The sequence below is a fragment of the Diuraphis noxia genome, unplaced genomic scaffold, assembly GCF_037042655.1.
Source record: "Diuraphis noxia isolate RWA-SAM2 unplaced genomic scaffold, SU_Dnox_SAM2 contig0002, whole genome shotgun sequence".
Classification (NCBI taxonomy): Eukaryota; Metazoa; Arthropoda; class Insecta; order Hemiptera; family Aphididae; genus Diuraphis; species Diuraphis noxia.
The window spans coordinates 13,936,953-13,950,912 of record NW_028301712.1 but is presented as its reverse complement, the minus strand read 5'-3'; the positions used below and the strand labels follow the sequence as shown (position 1 = coordinate 13,950,912).

Sequence of the window (13,960 nt, the reverse complement as noted above, 5' to 3'; positions counted from 1 at the left end):
TATGTTCATGAAAATATGAATTTAATTAGAAATAATTTTTTGTACTTTTGAAAATGGGGTAATTCACATTTTATTCAATTTTCTTTACTGTGTAATTTTAAACAAAAAAAGTTTTTTTAACCAAAGGTTTAGTAGGAATATTTTATTCACAGCATGAATATTAAAAAATAACATTAATTGTAATATAGTGCACTATTAAATATTAGGGTAAAAATTATATTCATTTTTTTTCATTTAATTATATTTTTTCATAGGTGACCATTATTATAATATCATATAAAAGAAATAAAACAAAATATTGAAACGGTATAATCTACTAAGCTATATTAATATTATTAAATTGTACCTACATAAAATAATATGTATACAATTATCAAAATAAAAATTCAGGTGAAATATAATTTTAAATTATTGATTGTAACGAACATTCAGTTTCTAATACATTATTAAAAATATAACAAAACAAAATTATTGTAAGTTTGTTAATATAGTTATAGTAACTTTAATGGAATACAAACACAATAAATTATACAATATAAATATATATATAATTTTTGTATGACATTTACTGCAGCGTAGTCATCTACTTTTGTATTTTTTTCTTGTATTTCGGCCTCTCAATTTTTGAACGTTCAGAATTTCATATTTTTTATGTAAACACTATAAGTCGTTTACTTGTAACAAATCAATAGTATGTCAGACTTGATTTAATTTTTCGAAACTAATCAATTAGATATAGAAACAGTAGCCTTAATTATTTCACGAGTTCTTCATTTAATTTTTCTAATTAATTTCTACTCACAGCATTATTCCAGAGTATTTATGTTTGATTTTCATTTATTTAAACTTTAATCTAAAAAGTTTATTATTTTTTGAATTTTTTTAAAGTAAAATTGGTCTTCATTATGTACGTCAAACAATTTAGAATGAGTAAATTGGAATGGTACTTCTTTATGCAAACATGTTAAAATCTGAATACAATTTTGAGAAGTTTGACATAATAATAATACACTAGTTACATTTGATTACTCGCTTTTATACATTTCAAATGATTTTACATAAACCTTTAGCAAGGTAATGTTATATTTTAACTGTCCAAGTAGTTTTATTACATAAGCAACATACGTCTGACAACTTATCCCATAAAAACTATTATAGTTTCCACCACTAGATTAATTACTATTAGGGGGGTGGAAAGTACATAAGTCCAGTTTGTCTTCTCTATTTAATCTCAATAAGTGGATGAATTATTCATAAAATATGAAAGAAAAATATTATTTAAGTAGTATACGAGTATTACATTTTTTTTAAATAAAATTGAGTTAGCTTTCATAGTTCTAAAAAAGTACTATAACATATTTTATTTTAAATTTAATGTACAAAATGCAATTCATCGATACGCCTCTCCAGTTACACAATATTATACTATTTTGATATAATTTTTTACCAATAAATTTTTTTTATTTTACAGTTAAAAATGATGTAAAAAAATAAAAATGAGCTACCCACAAAAATTCTAATTTTTAGCATTGTTTGCTTTTATTTTCATAGTAGGTATACATTATTTACGGAATTTTCAATCACATTTCTTGTATTTTATTGCCTTTTGTTTACGACTTACAAAGCCTGTTGAATACATCATGTTATGATTGGATTTCGTTTTATTATTAATATAAATTGGAAAAAATTTAATATGTTAACATCGAAGTGAGAATGCAAATCAAACGTTTCTCGCTATTAAACATCTGCAGATAGCTGACGAATAATTGAATAATTATTTAATATTTACGCTTGAAATAACTTGTTTGTATTAGTATACAAATGTTATTATACTATTATAATTACCTGCACATGCGTGCAAGGTTATAAAACGATTGTTTAATTTATGGTGGTATTGATAAAATATTAGTATGTTAATTTATATAAATATATTTTAAATAGTATCTAACTATTAAACTCCCAGTGCAACTGACGTACACATTATGGATTTTTTTTTCTAAGGCGATTGTGTTAATAATCATTTTTCCGAAATTACACGCTATATAATAATATGTACTGCAGATAATACTATAGAAATACATTTTCGTGTCGGAAGACCTTAGTGGAGTGAGGTGGTTTAGAACTTCTCTTCAACCCTCCACCCTTCACCACCCATTCACGTAATTACGCACACATATACATGCACTCTCTCGACGCTACACAAATCTCTGAAACCTATTCGTGGGCATTTAACCATCAGCAATGATCATATTATAATAATATAATGTTATTATCATGATACAGAATATTGGTCAACGAACTCGTTCCAACTAAGCCGGGCGTGCCTACATATATACAAGTTCCCACGAGGATTTACCCATTGCGATATATCCTGAGATAATAAATCTGTTTTTTTTTTTTCATTAGACTCACATAGACAAGGTATACATGTATTTTATTTTTAATTTGATTACATTTTTTTGGAAAAATGAAGACATCTATTTTCTAGAGTTTATTTTGCTGAAAATGTTGATCTTTCAATATTTTATTTTCATTAATCACATGATTTGCAATCATTTTTTTTAGTTTATAGATAAATCAGCGAAAAACTGGTGTTTATCCGGGCGGAGAGTCCCCCGTTCGGCTAATGAGTATATGTTCACAGGACATCCTGTATATTCGTATATATATATAGGTTCTAGTTCCCAAGTTGATTTTAACACGATCCGATCCGACAGACCAGCTCGCCGATAACTGTTGGCACGCGTGTTCGGATTAGTTACCGGTGGTGATCATTAAACACGTTTCGATTTTACGACCCTCCACTTACGCCGGTGTGAGAGGAGGGTGCAAATCGAAAATTCGTGTTAGCGACAAAGGGCGGATGCAGTGTTTGCTATGACTCTGTCTACCGTTTTGATAGCTTTATTACGCTTATAATGACGTCGTAATTGTAACCAATCCGAATAATAGAAAACTACATTATTACCTACGTTTTAACTTATTCGGATGCGTAGATACAATATTATCATCGACGTTACACGCGCAGTCCTTTGATCGTTCTCCGCGGTCGTGTGTAAACGCATAATGCCGTTGTCATAATATACGTAGTTAGGTATGTAGTATAGGTACTCATATAATAGTCATATAGTATACCTACTATATAATATATTGTTTCCACATCATTATACACATTGTTGTGCTACACATAAATAATGGCAATGTCTATAGCGGATTGTGTTATATTATAATATTAATGTTATTAGATCATGGTAACTATATAGGTAACATGGCAACCTATAATTCTATGCACACACGCCACAACATAATATTGGGGTAGGTGTATAGGGAGTAAGTAAAATAACTATAATATCATATTATCAAGACCATTATATGCACAAATAAGGGACTTAAATATACACAGCCCCTTAAATTGAGCCATGCAATGTTTTAACAGTAAACTCGTGTGAAGAAATTCTAGTACCCTATCCTACTATACACACAACCCTTAGTAATAATTTTACTATGCCTATTATAGAAAATGTATACGTATATTATAATATTATTTAATAATCATAATTTATTTACTCTCCTGTTTTGAGGTAGAATTTGGAAAACAATTATTTTATATTATTTTATTATTAGTATTACTATTTTTGGTTTTTAACTAAAAGGTATTTAACATATACAAGTCAATATTAAAAAGACTCGATTTACTTACAAATATATCGTATAGAAAGTAATTCAATATTGTTGAATCATTGATTATGGTTATGTTTTAAAATTAACAATGCAAAAATAGATCATGTATAAAGTCAAATTAGATATTTAATTTATTTTTGTATTATATATTAACCTTTGAAATTAAACAATTTGGTTCTGGTGTTTTCCTGGACAAGCGTTTTGACCAAGTGATACATGAAGGCCTGCTATATAAACTCAATTTTTTTTTTGTCTGCTATCTAATCTAACCATACTATCTAATTATTTGCTCATATCTCGAAAATCACTCCTTGAATTAACTCTTTCCTGATCTATTTAATAAAGCTGATATTCCAGTTACAACAAATACCATCATGGCTACTTACGCAGATGACACTGCAATACTCTGTGCTAGTAATGACCCTGATAAAACATCCAACAGTCTTTATATACACTTAGATTCCATTGACAACTGATAAACCAAGTGAGGAATAAAAATAAATCCAGATATATCTGTTTATGCACCATTCACTTTAAAAATAACTGAACTTCCACATGTTTACTTTCAACATTCCCAAATTCTAACTTCTCCGAATGCCAAATATCTCGACATTACGCTTGATAAGAGACTTACTGGGAGCCTGTGCCTTAAACTAAAAAGAAAAATCCTAAACAGCCGACTACACCTATTTCGTCCGATTTTAAAATCAAAACTCCCAATACACAACAAGTTTATTATGTATAAATCTCTCTTGTGACCAATATTGGCATATGAAATCCAAATCTGGAGCTGTGCTAAGCACTACTAAATTCGTACCATACAAGCATTCCAATCCATTACTCTTATGATAACGTCTGCACCCTGGTTTGTATCCAATTAAAATAATATATTATAATAAAATAATATTCATTAGCTACTGTCGCCTACTATTAAATAATAAAATATACATATGAGTAGGTTAGGTTCATATTTTTCTAGATACACTTGAAAATCGTACAGCTAAAATAACATTTAATTTGTTATTGACATATTCCGTTTCACCAATAATTATTAATTGTTTAATCTCAAAACATTTTATTTACAAAAATATAACATGTTTTAATGAATAATAGGATAAATTTCAAAATAAAATTATTGTTGAAAATTGTAACAATAGTTTTTTTATGTTTTATTATAATAACAGAAGATAAAATTAAAAAAAAGAAAATAATAATAATAAATAAACAAGGAAATGTTGATGGTTATTCAAATGCCCAATTTATTTGAATGAAAAAGATCCTTATATTATTGGGTAATTCATAAAAACAACTAATCTATTTTTTCTTCAATAACAGTGTTATGCAAAATCTGATTTTTGAAATATTTTAAATACATTCAAATACTATCATTTTAAATTTTTAAGATTGCACTTCTGTCTTTTGGAGGTACAAACTTCTATTTTAGAATATGAATCCTCCTTTTTGACTTAAAATTATTTAGAAAATATTATTATTTAATATTTTAACATATCAAAATTAAAATGTTAACAAGTTGTTTTTAAGTTATTTAACTTAGTGTAGTATGGATGATAAGTCCATGAAAAATAGACTTAACTGATTTATATCCATGGTGATTTGAAAATTTTAGTTATTGAAAATTAATCTATCAACATTAATAATATATAAATATGGTCCAAATATAATAAATATTAGTCCCTTTTATTACTGGGGATTCATATTTTACAAACAAAAGCTTATGTCATCACAGAGCGAGTGTAGTTGAGTAGTAAAGAATAACTCGATAATTTAAAAAATGGTCTAAGTATATTTATATATAAAAATTTAAAAATCAGAATTTAAATAAACTCAATAAGAAAAAGTGGGTGTGGACATGTTCGGTGAATGACTCTTGAAATATATTTTAAATAAAAAAAATTATCTAAAATATCAGAGTTAAAATGTATGGTTTTTCTTTGCAACTACTAAGACATATCCCATTTAACAATCGTTACTAATTAAGTCGAAACTTGTAACAGCATATTGAAATATTTAATTATTTACTTGAAAGTAATATGGTGACGTATGATATTAAGATAACAAATTAAACAGTATTATAGCCATAAACATATCTAATGAATCTTCTTCAGTTTGAAATTTCACTTCAGTCATTCATCGTGAAAACATTATTCTATACTACCTACTAAGTTTGTGCCTCTCGTTAAAACTGTAAGTATATCTATGTATTTTAATTTAAAGTTTTGCATTCAAAGATCCAAAAGTCCAAAATAGTACGTATTAGTTATAGTAACTAATAATAATATAATATTTGTAGATTAAACAAATATTTGATTCAAAACTATTTAGACAGGTAGGTACGTATTATGCATGCAACATGGAAAGTGTATAGTTTACAACACAATCTTGAATTACATCATAAAGAGATTTTTTTGCACATTATTTTATTTTTACTTGCCCTATCATAATTGTATTAACATTTTTTTAAAAGGCAATTTTTCCAAAAATAATTTGCATTTAGAATAATCATATCTAATGTCATATCGTATTGTTATAACTATCTAGATACCTAGTAAATACACGTCTAGCCAATGATAAAATTATAGACTATTTGGTTTAAATTTTGAATATTCGTTATACAATATAATGCTATGGACTATCAAAGTATCTAACAAAAATATCATTATATATTATCCATAAGTATTAAGTTATCAGGAGGCCCAAATCAATAATGTGAATAATAAAAAAAAAAAAAATGTTATTAACGAAAAATTTACTTCAGCTAATTAATTACAACGAATAACGTAAGATCATTGAATTTTATTTACCACAGTAATATTACAATATATTATATATGCAACTATTATTAAGATTCGGAAGAACCATGCACTTGTCGTTTAAAATGAACCATGAACAATAATTTCCGATTTTTGCATTAGTAGCTTCACAAATGTATTTAATAATGCTACGGTTGTCGATGTCATATATATTTATCAGATTCAAAACACCTGTATACTGTTCTCATAATATATTAACTATAGACCATGACGTGATTGGATCCGATTTGTTATTTTAACACCGTGCTGAAAGAATTGAGAATTCAATAAATTAATCGTAATTCATAACAAGTAAATATTATAGGAACAATGGATATTATATAGGTTAATATACGTTTCATCGAATTCCATCGAATTAAGTAAATGAGTAGGTGGGAAGCTACAGGAGCTAGAAGTAGATAATATTAAAATACATAGTATTTGTATAAATATATATAACTGAAGATTATATTATTACATTTTAACAATTTTGAATGATATTTTCGATGGCAGGGAGTAATTTCCATAGAAACTTAAATATTTAATTAAAATTAAAAATGTATACAATTTTTCTACAATAATAGGTATTAGCTGTAGTGACGTTCAACAACATTTTAATTATAACTTCTGAAATGTATTAATTTATTTATAAATGGCATGGAGCATTTTGATAGTTTGGAATTACAAATTAATGATTAACGAGAAACGCTTTGCTGAGCAATACTGATGGTTCTGAATGAATACCATTTCAGTAGGTATGTTTCAATTTGTATCATTAAACCGGTAAACACGTCTGAATTATTATCGACATTATAGTAATTGACTGACCTACACCTACATACATGGAAATATGAAAATATAATGTAGTTGTAGTAGATGTATTAAAACAATAGAATACAAAATGAATGTACATATTTCTTAATGTTGATAAAATACAGTTAGATGATCGATAGTAATAATATGAGACGTATATAGATTCAGAGGTGTATTAGAAAAGATATATGTTATCTAAATCACCTTTGCTAGTCCTTCCAAAGTACCATAATTTTATGAATAGTTTTCAAAATCAACATTGTAGTATAATAAGTAGGTACGCGAAAGAAAGTATTGAAAGTATTGACAGGAAGATAGACGTCTTAAGAATATATTAAAAAGTTTTGTTTTTTTTACAGTTTAGCCAATTAAAAGAGCATAATTCAATAGGAGCGCAACTATTGTAGTTTTTTAATAAGTTATTCAACTTAGTAAATAATATGCATAGAGGCATTGTATAAAATAACTGAAGCACTTATTAAACTTGTTAAATAAAATACATAAATTCAAGTTATTTTTATACTATAATTTTGTATTTTTATTATTATAGCTGTTATTAATAAATTATTATCAAATGATTAAAAGATAATAATATTTAGAATAATATAATATCATTATACGATATGATGTTTCTAAACAATAAAGTAATATAAATAGGCTATAGTTATATTTAAAATTAAAATATACGTATTTTTTACAAAAAAAGTGTAATATTACACTATTATAATGATGTTTGTTAAAGTGATGTTATTAACTAATTATTATACTCAAATATGTTTTTAAGGTTAAAACAAAAAATATATAATGTTAAAGTATAAAACCAATACTAAGTACTTATTGCTTTTATGTGTATTTTTTTTTTTTTTTATTAAGAATAAATCTAACAGCAGAATACAATATTTATTTAATATTGCGAGTCCACAACTGACTGAAACAAAATGTGTTCGTGTTTATATGAGTCTAATATAATATCATGTTAGATGGTCGCAACCGAAGTCTTTATATACGCCACATAGACTTCGGGTTTAGTGAGACCAGAACACCATAAATAGTATCCCTGAGCCTTCACATTAGTACGGCGGTGGTCGGTGGATGACATTGACAAAATTAATCGACATGTCGTAGTAATCCTAACCAGAATAATATATCGGCAGCCCATAGTACACTAGGAAAATAATAATTTTTCAATTCCTCTTCTCGCTTGTTGGATATTTATAATTCAAAATATATATAGTATGTAAAAACATTGTACCTGAGGTTGAGACCATATTACTGTCAAGACAGATGGGTCGTGGTTTTTCTTTGGAATTTATATAAACATCTTACTGAATTGGGAACTATTCATTATGGTACTGTTCTAGGATAGCGACAAGCCAACACAACAGAATAATATGCATTTGTATTACGCTGCCAAAAATGAATAATTATAACTTACGAATACTATCTTGTATTCAAAACGAAAGTATATATTATTTTATTGTACGGTATTTACTACACTATTTTGTCGTATCAGTGACATGATCTCACATTTAGCATCACATTTAATATTATATTAGTAAAATGTAGTTCAGTATAATTAAACACAATTTTAGAAGATTTGATTAGTTATAGGTCAAATAAATATTTACAGTTTATGCCTCGAGGTTAACAATAGTTAGTGATGTACAAAAGTAAAATGTTAGATAAATAATAGATGATTCGTGGTTTACTTAAAATAAATTATGTAAACATTTGTATCAACTATAGTACATTTTATGCAAATATTGTTGAATGTAATTTTTATATTTATGGTACAAATCAGAGCAATACATCTAAATTTTTCCAAAAATTATTACTGTGTAAAATTGTATAGGTACTGTCGATCAAAAACATTATACAAGGTTTTGAAATAGTTGATTAAATTCATTATTTAATTGATTCGAGTTCACTATATGGAAACATTTGACAACGTATGAAATGAGTGGTTAGATTAAAATAAATTACTTGATAATTAAATTTTCAATTGATAAAACATCACAATGAACAAACATGTTAAACAAATGTTATTAAATAATTGTGTTAACAACAGTTGACTGGTATAACTGCTACAATTAATAAAATAATAATACTAGGATAATTTTAAATCAATTTTTAACATGAAAAAAGAATATTTGATTTTAAAGGCTTTAATGATAATTTTATTATTTAAATTTAAGTATCAAAAATAATTGGTGAAAACAACGATTGTAAGTATAATTATTTACATGGCACCTGATTATTTTGTTTTTTTAATACCCACCTGTAATTTTAGTTGTATGTATCAAAGATCATTTTAATCCACACGATACTGAAAATATTAAATGTGAATAATGTGATTATAAAATATTATGTCTTTTAAATATAATAATTTTACCCACCTAAATATTATAAAGGTTAAAAATCAGAAGGGATTTAAGAGCACACTTGACTGTATATTAATAATATATTGTTTTCTCGGTTTAAAAGTTGGACTTGTTGCCATCTTTGAGTGGTAACTGGCAAACAGAGAAATGGGAACAAAATTAAAATGTCAGACAAATTATTTTTACAACAATTGTAATTTTGTTTATAGATTGTAGAATAGAACATCTGAGAAACATAAAAAATTCATTTATTATTCAAATGTTTAATCTGCAGATTAAACTAATACCTCTGTCTGATAAAAATTAAAATATTTGTGATATTAATTAAGTTGTACTTGAATGAAAACAATGTCATTGAAGAAGTTATAGAGTTAGATCATAACAACTGGTTAGAAATCAGGTAACACTAAGTAAATCAAAAGTTATATGGTAAAACACATTGTACAAATAAATACATAGGTTATACTAAAAATGAACATATCATAATGTTTTCATATGCGAAAACTCTCGGGAATAAAGAACATATAAAATGAAATGTCTACACTATAGATAACTGTATTTAGATACGTTTGATTTTATGTTTTTTTTTTATAATGTATAATAATTTAACCATAATTATTAATTACCCATAACTTACAATATTGGTATGCTAAAAATGTAATCAAACTCTTTTTTTTTTTTGTTAAATTCTAATGCGAAGTTGTAGTAGTGTATAAATTAACATACCTATATAAACAATAATTTTATTTGATTGCATGTAAAGTTTGTATTATATTTATATTTTTTTCTTATATAATATAATCATCAATTTGACATATTGAGTACATTATAATGTGACACGTCACTCTAAATAGAAGATTGATTGTTTATAATATTTTTAAGAAAAAATTTAATTTTTTAATTTTACTTCAATTTAATTTCAGTCATATTTTCAGGAACCAGTAAATGATGAAAACTCATAAAGGTAATAATAATTTATTAATACCATTTACTTAATGTAACTATGGGAGGTAGCTATTTAAAAACAAAACATTTAATTCAATACTTTTAGATCCCTATAGGCAAATATTATTAAGCAAATAAACAATCCAACTGTACACGAATGATGTGTACATAAAAAAAAAGTTCAATATTTTCTTACTATCTACAATAACCTGTATACACACTCTTTAAGCATTACATAAGTTATTGCATTAATTCAAATGGTGTAGGTAAGTATATATTTTACAAATATAAATATCAAACAAGAATTGGTTATTTTGGATTAACTTTTATAAAAATATTAATTGGATGGATAAAATATGTGTATACACCATTTTATTTCTTATAAATATTGGTATGTATGATATATTTAAAAATAAAGTGCTCCAATTAAATTATTCGCATCTATAAAAATAAAAATACATCACATTGTTTACGTGAAAAAATAACTTAATTAAATTAAGTACCTGTCATTACAAAATTAAAATGTTTAGATTGTTAAAATTTTACTTATGCATTGTAATAGTACTCGTGTACAAATTAAAGTTTTTAATTCCCTGTAGAACATATTTTTTTTTTAAATAAATTATAAAAAGGACGAATGCGGTAAAGTAATTTTAATAACTTCTTGATCATTTTTGTTTGAATTTAAGTTTGTTATATTGTTTTTCAAATATCACGATTGTGAAATGTGAATATTAGCATTATTATTCATTTAAATAATAAAACACAGTTCACCATTATTATAAGACAAGGTAGGTGATTAAAAATATATAAACTCACTGATTAAAAATCGCTGACTAGAAATTTTTAATTTGTATTGGAAATTGCATTTGAGATAATTTAGACTTTTTAAATAATTATACATTCTTTTATCGTCAGAAAATCAATGTTTACACAGTAAAAATTATAATTTTGCATAGAGTTTATGTGGATACAACAATGTTGGATAATTAATTTGAAGTTATTTAATCTTTTGCAAGGAAAAATGTTGTTTATTAGAAAAATGTATACGCATAGATAAGCTATGAATTTTAATTTTTAATACATAACTAAATGTATAGATTTTTTCATCCATTTGCAACAATAAATTATCATGGTTATTTTTACTCTTAAATAATAATAATAAATACTCGTATTATAAATGAATAATAATTTGACAGCAATGCTTTTTTTTCAATCTTGTTTAAAGTGCTTAATGGGAGACGTACACTGTACACCAGTATTCATATTGATATATAATAAATAAAAAAATAGATATTAATAAAATTATGGACCTACCTATCTAACTTATAGTGACTGAACCCAAGTCGACCTTTTTTTTTTATATTTAACGAATTCAAACCAAACCAAAATAATTGAATTTTATATCATCAAACACATTCCAAACTTTTGAAAAAACTATAAAAACTTTAAGAAAATATAGTCACTTATGTAAATCGTAACAAAATCTTCAAGGCAATCTAATTTAATTTAAAATTCATCAATTTCAAAATTTACTTAATTTTCAAACAAAACTGTATGACATTCGTGTGTGTGATACTGGAAATGTTAACAACTTAAAATTAATTTATATTTTTCAAAAATCAAAACATCAAGTTAATTTTTTAATTTTAATATTAATTATATTAATCACTGTAGATTATTTTGTAGTAATTATTAAGTTTTTATAAAATTAAAAATCGTGATGATAATAATAAGCAAAACACCAGAATTTAAAAAAAAAATTTATAATTCTTTATTAATAAATACGAAATTACTATAACTTCTTAAAACTCATCTAATTCTGGTAATTTGCAAAAGACTTGCAATCATTGATTATAATATTTTTATACAATAAAAAAATAAAAATACTTAAGTTTCCTTTGAAATCAATAATTCGACTTGAGCGAAGTTTATAACAACTTCAATAGAAGTTATAAAATGGATTTATTTTAACAACCTACACATTGTATTTTAACATGTCATCTTAAATACAGCAAACGTACAAATAAAAAAATCATGACAACTAGGGACACCTTGCGTGGCATAAAATGTTTTTAATTGAAATTTTTTGAGACCGATTTTAATTAAAACGTGATTCATATTACAATAAACTTGCCGAAATTGAAAAGCCATGGCACTAAATAGCTAACCTATATTATTATAAAATGTTGATAACTTCTGTCATATAATAATATATTACTTTGTATTAGAGAAATAGAAAATGTCAATTTAATTCAATATTTAATTTAATTAATTTATAACCGGACATGATCGACTGAACTTGTTGACTATATTACTATCTGTCGTTGAACAATATTTGAATTTTATTGAAAACTTACACAACCATTACATTTACCATTACCATTGTTATTTTTTGTTCATATTTTGTTAATCGCGGTTACTAGCTACGTTTTTAAATAATTGTAATCGATGAGTCGTTGATCGCGGCTGTCTACATTATTATAAGCTATAAGCTATAATATAATATCGGACGAGTGTATGAAGCATCCGGCGGCAATACGTGATTGTCGAAGCGCATTTAATACACCGCTCATAATAATATATTAAAGTCGATCATGGCGGGGTAACGGTGCGTATTTTACCACTCGTATGTGACTATCATTATTATTATTATTATAACTATAATTTGAGCGTTGACTGCAACGTCTCATATCGTGCATAGCCGGGATGATTTTAATCATTATATTATTGATCTATACGGCTTATCGATGTATATTAAATAAGATATCTAGGTATATGTAATATTTACATCTGGTCCAACTGTTTCATATAAATTTTCCAGGATTAGGAATTCGTTTCTGGGGTCGACGAGACTTACACAGTGGACTACAATGTGATTGACTATCGTTTGTATACGTATTTGACGGTGGTTAAATCTTTGGAATCGCAGGTATCCATCATGTGAGAGCCTCACCAGTGACCAATTTTGAGCCTATTCACTGTAGGTAACTTCTTCCTTAGATGTTGAAACACTAATTAGGTTTTGCCAGAGTTTAACGGAGTGCTTAATATTTCTTAATTTATTTTCCGTAACATTCAGTGTTAAATGGATTAACTTAGTTTTTATATAAATGCTTGTGCCAAGGCATAAAAATTACCTAGTGAAAAGTACATTGTGTATTGCCATAATAGGTATATAACTATACTGATAATGCAATTGATGTCTTGTTATTGAAATCATTTTACTATTAAGACAAAATATAAGTTATTGTTGTTTGGGTATAATGTAATGAGACAGATTAAAAAACATCAAACCATATAATATTAATTGAAGATAGTATTAATTGA

General features: G+C 25.7%; 1 protein-coding gene across 5 annotated transcripts in view; it reads right to left on the bottom strand.

The window, feature by feature from the left end:
• The window catches only part of LOC107166088 (neuronal acetylcholine receptor subunit alpha-7-like), a 198,044-nt gene that overhangs the window by 183,383 nt on the left and 701 nt on the right, over positions 1 to 13,960 (bottom strand). The window lies entirely within an intron of this gene.